We start from the raw sequence: 7154 nt of genomic DNA on the forward strand, positions 1-7154 counted from the left end.
TGGTTTCACCACACTGTTGTGGCACAGAGTTGAGTAATCGTACATTCCCCATTGCTGCCTGCGTGGGTTTTCAAACCCTTCTAAATTAGTGAAATCAGACGGTCGTTGAAAGAGGTTCACACCAGAGTGTTGTTTCACAGAGTTGACTATATGGCAACTTGTCTCATAGTTAACCGATCATAAGTTTTCCATCACTTCCAAATTAGTGAAACCGAAAGTTTGTTGAAAGATGGTTCCGCACACTCTGCTTTCACAGATTTGAGTGTAAGGCACTTTCTGCATAGGCCGCAACCTGGTTTTCACACGTCTAGCTTCGAGAAACCACATGTTAGGTGAAAGGTTTCCCCACCGTCTTCTTCCATAGAGTTGAGTATAAAACTCTCAGATAAGCTGTTGTTTCACAGAGATGAGTGTACGGCACTTTCATTATAAGCTCCGCATAGGTTTTCAAACAATTTCATCTGATTGGAATAAGATTTTAGTGGCAAGCTGTTTCCCCACAGTGTTTCTTCATACAGTTTTGTAGACGGCACTTTCGTTGTTGGCCCTGCGTGGGTCTTCAAGTACTTCTAACAGTGGAAGCAGATGATAGTTTCACCACACAGTTGTTTCACAAGGTTGAGTACATGGCACTTTTGGTGTCGACTCCACATGGGTTTTCCAACACTTCTAATGTAGTGAAATAGGATTTTGGTTGAAAGACGGTTTCCGCACAGTGTTATTTGCCAGAGTGTATGGCACTTTATACATAGACCCCGCATAAAGTTTTCAAATAGCTATAACAGAACGTAACATGAAAACATAACATAACATAACATAACATAACATAACATAACATAACATGACGTAACTGTAACAGAACGTAACTCAGACATAACATAATAACTCTAACATGGTGGTTGAAGGACGGTTTCTCCACAAAAGGGTGTCCCAACGTGCAGGGACTTGACAGAGTACATGGCACTTTCTGCATAAGCCCCCACGGAGTTCTTCAAACACTTCTAACCAGGTGAAACAGGATATCAGTTGAAAGAAGGTTTCTGCACAGTGTTCTTTTCACAGTGGCTGGTGTATGTAACCTTCCCCCTCGATCCCCACATAGGTCTTCAAACACTTCCAACTGAGCGAAACGAGCTGTTAGTTAAAAGATGATTTTTCCCCACTGTGTTCTTTCACACAGTTGACTCTAGTACACTTTGTAGGCCGTGCATATGTTTTCAAACAGTTCTCAGTGAGACGAGATGCCAGTTGAAAGATGGTTTCTTCCCAGTACTCTCTCACAACGTCACTTTCCCCATCGATCCCCGCATGGGGTTTCCAACACTTCTGACTTAGTGAAAGAGAACGTTGAAAGACGTTTTCCCCACAGTGTTCTTTCATAGAGTGGGAGGCCCTTTCAGTCTGGACCACACAGGAGCTTTCAGACACTTCCAATTTAGTTGAATCAAATGTCACTTGAAAGGTGGTTTCCCCAAAGCCCGGTTGGACAGAGCTGCGTATATATGACCCTTTCCACATCATTCCCTCCATAGGTTTTCAAACATGTTTCTATGGTAGCGACACAAGGTGTTAGTTGAAAGATGGTTTCGCCAAAGTGCAGCTTGACAGAGTTGAGTATATGGCACTTTCTGCATTCATCCCGGCGTAGTTTTGCAAATGCTTCTAACGTCCTAAATCAGGTGGTCACAAGACCTTTTACCCAGAGTGCTCTTTCACACAGTTGACTATATGGCACTTTGTAGGTTTTCAGACAGTTCACAGTGAAACCAGATGTTAGTCGCAAGATTGTTTCCCTACAGCGTCGTTTCACGGAATGGAGTACACGGCCCTTGCGCATAGGCCCTGCAGAAGTTTTCCAACCCTTTTAACTTGGCGACAGCAGATGTGAGTTGGAAGACCGTTTCTCCACAGTACGATTTGGCTGTGTCGAGTATACGTCACTTTTCTCATGGTTCCTAGGAGAGTGTTTGAAACACTTCTAACACGGTGAAACAAGATGTTAGTTGAAAGGTGGTCTCCCCAAAAGCTGCTTGACACACTTGAGCATAGGGCACTTTCCGCATAAGCCCCCATAGGTTTTCACATACTTCCAACAAGTGAACCCAGATGCCCTTTGGCTGTGGGGTGAAGCCTGTGGCTTCACCACAGTGAGTTTTACAGAGTTGAGCCTATAGCACTTCCCGCGTAGTACCGGCATAGGTTTGCAAACACTTCTGAGTGGAACAAGAAGAGGTTAATTGAAACGTGGAAACCCCACAGTGTTGTTTCAGAGTTGACTATGTGGCACTTTTGACGCCGGCCCTGCACGGGTGTTCAAATACTTCCAACCTCGTGAAGAGAGACGTTATTGGAAAAATGGCTTCCCCACAGTGACTCACAGAGGTGACTGTATGACACTTTTGGTGTAGTCTCCGCCCGGTTTTCAAAGACTTCTAACTTAGTGAAATATGTTAGTTGGAAGATGGTTCCCCAAGCTCTTGTGTCACAGAGCTGAGTACCTGGCACTTTCCGCCTAGACCCCGAATAGTTTTCAAACCGTTTTCAATTCGTGAGGCCAGATGTTAGCTGAAAGATCGTTTCAGCACACTGTTGTTTCCCACAGTTGAGTATGTGGCACTTAGCCGTTAGGCTTCTCCTAGGTTTTCAAACACTCCTATCTCAGCGAACCCAGACGGTAGTTGAAAGGCGGCTTCCCCACAGTGTAGTTTCCCAGAGGTGAGTGTATGGCACCATCCTGCTACGCCCTGCGTGCGTTTTCAAACACTTGTTACTGAGTGCAACCAGATCTCAGCAGAAAGATGCTTCCCAGATAGACTTGTGTCCCGAGGTGAGTATGAGACACTTTCGGCGTAGGCCCCGCGTGGTTTTCAAACACCTCTAACTTAGTGAAGCGAGAGATGAGTTGGAGGATGGGTTCCACACAGTGGTCTATCTCAGAGTTGCCTATATGGCCCTTTCCGCACAGATCCCGCATAGCTGTGAAGCCATTTTAACTTAGTGAAACTAGATGATAGTTGAAACAACGTTTCCCCACAAGCTTTTCGCAAGGTGATGGCACTTTCCGTGTAGGCTTCACATAGGTTTCCAAACACGTTTCACTTAGTGAGACCCGGGGTAGACCGTGAACGACGGTTTCCTCCCAATGTTCTTTCCCAGAAAGGAGTGTACGGCACTCTCCACTTCGGCCCCGCATGTGTTTTTCAACGCTTGTAATTTAGTGTAACCAGACGTTCAGTGAAAGGTTGTTTCCCCAAGTGTTTGTATCCCTGAGGTGAGTGTCTAGCGCTTTCCCTGTACGCCCCGCATAGGGTTTCAAACTCTTCTAATTTTGTGAAACGAGATCTTTCTTAACGACGGTTTTGCCACACTGTTTTTTTTCACAGAGTTACATACAAGGCACTTTCCGCATAAGCCCTCCATGGGTTTTCCAACATTTATAACGTAGTGAACAAGGTGTGAGCTGAAAGAGTGAAACACTTGTAACTTAGTGACACATGATGACAGTGGAAAAACGCTTTCTCCACAGGATTCTTTCACAGTGGCTGCTATATGTCACCTTCCACGTCGTTTCCAGCATACATTTTCTAAGTTTTCTACGTCAAACAGGATGTTAGTTGGAGGATGGTTTCCTCACTTTGTTGTTTGGCAGAATTGAGTATACGGCCCTGTCGTTATCGGCCCCGCCTGCTTTTTCACGCATTTTTGACTTAGTGATACAAGATGTTAGTTGAGAGATGGTTTGTCCACGGTATTCTCTCACAGGGTCGTGTGTATGTCCCTTTCCTCGTTGTTCCCTGCCTGGCTTGTCAAACCCTTCTAACGTAGGGATACAAGATGTAACTTGAAAGATGGTTTTCGCCAAGTGCACTTCGACAGAGTTGAGCGTACGGTTCTGTCGGCACATGACCCGCATAGTTTGTCCACCACTTCTAATGTAGTGAAGCGATGTGTTACTTGAAAGAGAGTTTCTTCGCTTTGTCGTTTCATAGGTTCTTTGTCACTTGCCGCGTAGACCCTGCCTAAGTTTTCAAACGGTGGTGACTGACTGAAATCAGGTGCTAGTTGAAAGATGTTTTCAGCACAGTGTGTTTTCCCAGAGTTGAGCATCTCGCACTTCCCGTCTAGTCCGTGCTTAGATTTCCAGACTCTTCTATCTTGGTGGAACAAGAAGTTACTTGCAAGGTGGTTTGTCCAGAGTACTCTCTCACAGCGTCGACTATGGGTCACTTTGCACATCGTTCCCCGCATAGGTTTTGAAACGCTTCTAATGTAGGGATGGAAGCTGTTAGTTGGAAAGATGGTTGCCACAAAGTGCAGTTTGACATTATGAGCCGTGCCTAGGTTTTCAGTGAGTTCTCACTCGGTGAAACCAGATGGCAGTTGGAAGATTGTTGCACCGCAACGTTGTTTCACAGAGTGGAGTATATGACACTATCCGCCTAGGCCCCGCGTGTGTATCCAAACATTGCACACTTCGTGAAAGACGCTCTAAGGTGAAAGAGTATTTCCCCCGAGTGTTTCAGAGTGGAGTATAGGGAACTTGCCACGTAGATCGTGCATAGGTTTTCAAACATTTTAACTTTGTGAAACCAGATGGTAGGCGAAAGATTCCTTCTCCACCCTGTTGGTTCACAGAGTTGTGTATATGACACTATCCTCCTAAGCCGCGCAAGGGTTTTCAAAGGCGTCTCCCTTAGTGACACAAGTTGTCACTTGAAAGATGGTTTGTCCACAGTAGTCTCTCACAGGGTCGATTAAAGGTCATTTTCCGCATCATTCCCCGCATAGGTTTGCAAACCCTTCTACCTTCGTGAAGGAAGATGGTAGTGGAAATTTGGTTGTTGCAGGCTGTAGGGTGACAGGTTTGAGTAGTTGGCACTATTGGCCTAGGCTCCGCGTAGCTATTCAAAGACTTCTAACCTTGTGAAACGGGATGCTACTTGAAAGACGCTTTCTCCCCCTGTTGTTTCACAGAGATGAGTATACGACCCTTGTCCTGTAGGCCTTGCATAGGTGTTCCAATGAGTTCTCACTTAGCGAAATCAAATGTTACTTGAAAGAATGTTCCACCCACAGTTATTTTCAGAGAATGCAGCCTATGGCACTATCTGCCTAGGCCCCACATGTGCATTGCAACGTTTGTAGCTTGGTGAAAGGAAGCTTTAGGGGAAAGATTTCCCTTCCCCACAGTGCTGTTTTACAGAGTGGAATATATGGCACGTTGCCTGTAGACCCGCCGTTCCTTTTCCACCAATTCTGAGATCAGATGCTAGAGGGACGACGCCTTCGCCACAGTGCTGTTTCACAAAGTTGAGGACAAGGCACTTTCCTCATAGAGTTCGCATAACGTTTCAAACCCTTCTCACCATACGACAAGGTGACAGAACGATAACCTCCCCGGCCTTTCATAGAGTTGCGTCTACTGCACTCTCTGAGTAGGTTTTCCAATAGTTCTCACTGGGTGAAATCCGATGTTAGTTGAGGGAATGTTTCACCCAGCATATTTCACAGAAGGTAGTAAATGGCACTATCGGCCTGGGCCCCGCACGTGTGTTCAAACATTTGTAGCTCTAGTGGAAGCAGGTTTCAGGTGAAACGTGGCTTCACCACAGTGTTGTTTCAACAGTTGCGCATATGGCACGTTCCATGGAAGTCATGCTTAGGTGTTGAAATTACTTTAAGTTTCTGAAACCAAATGGTGAAAGAGAGCTTCAGCATACTGTTGTTTCAGGGAGTTGAGTATATGGCACATTCCGCACAATTCCCTGCCGGGCTGTTCAAACTCCGGTAACTTAGTGAAACCAGAGGTTAGTGGGAAGATGGATTCCCCAGTGTTGTTTGACAGAATTGCGTATATGGCACTTTTTGCCTAGGGCCCGCCATGGTTTTGGACAAGCTCTAACGTAGTGAAAGCAGTTGTTCGTACCGAGATGATTTCCCCATAGTTTTGTTTCGCACAGTGAATGAAGTGTATTGGTTTTTCCGGCCAGGAGCTGCATAGGTTGTCAAAGCCAGTGCCTACAAACGCACTTACCATGTTGACCCCAGAGAGTTTTCCAGAGTTGCCACTCATATAAACCAGATCGATGTTAATTGAAAGACAACTTCACCAGATTGTTACTTAACAGATTTGGGTAGATGGCAGTTTCCTTGTAAGTCATGCCTAAGTTTTCAAACTATTTTAACGACGTGAAAGCAGATGTTCGGTGACAGTTTCTCACCAGTGGTTTTTCAGAGTTGACTCTCTGGCATTTCCTATAAGCTGCGCATGTTTTCAAACCTTCCAACGTAACGATACATGATGTTCGCTGAAAGGTGGTTTTCGCAAAGTCCAATTTCACAGAATTGAGTGCATGGCACCGTCGGCATAGCCCCGCGCATAACTTTTCAGACACTTCAGGGTGAAACGTGATGCTAGCTGAAGGATGGTTTCACCATGTGTCGATTCACAGAGATGAATGTATGACACAGGGTAGGCCTGCCTATGTCTTCAAAGAGTTCTCTCAGTGAAACCAAGTGTTAGTTGAAGTTTCTTTCACCACAGTATTGTTGGTTACAGAGTTGAATAGATGGCCCTTTCCGTCTCTGTCGCTCATAGAGTTTCAAAGACTTCTAATTTAGTGAAACGAAGTTTTGGTTGAAATAGGGTTTCTCCACAGTGTTGTTTCACAGTGTTGAGTATATGGCACTTGTCCTGTGGGTCCCGCATAGCTTTTCAAACCGTTGTCACTCGATGAAACGGAGGTTGGTTGAAGGTATGTTTCACCACAGCAGTGTTCGACAGAGTGGAGTTTACGGCACTTTAAGTGTTCCTCCCTGTAAGGTGTTTCAATCACATCTAACGTAGTGAAAGCAGATGGTGGTCGGAAGATGGTTTCACCACATTGTTGTTTCACGGTATTGAGTACATGGTTCTATTCTTCTAGGCCAACATTTGCATTCAAACACAACTTAATGAAACCAGATGTTAGGTGAAGGATCATTTCCTCAGAGCGTTGTTTCACAGAGTTGCGTATATGGCACTTTCCGTGTAGGTCATGCGTTGCTTGTCAAACTGCTTTAGTTTTCTGAAACTACATACTCATGAAAGAATCTTCGTCCAGAGTGCTTTTTTTCAAAGCGTCGAGTATACGGCACTTTCTGCATAAGCCGCG

The sequence above is a fragment of the Panthera pardus genome, unplaced genomic scaffold, assembly GCF_024362965.1.
Source record: "Panthera pardus isolate Hobbes unplaced genomic scaffold, ASM2436296v1 HiC_scaffold_123, whole genome shotgun sequence".
Lineage (NCBI taxonomy): Eukaryota > Metazoa > Chordata > Mammalia > Carnivora > Felidae > Panthera > Panthera pardus.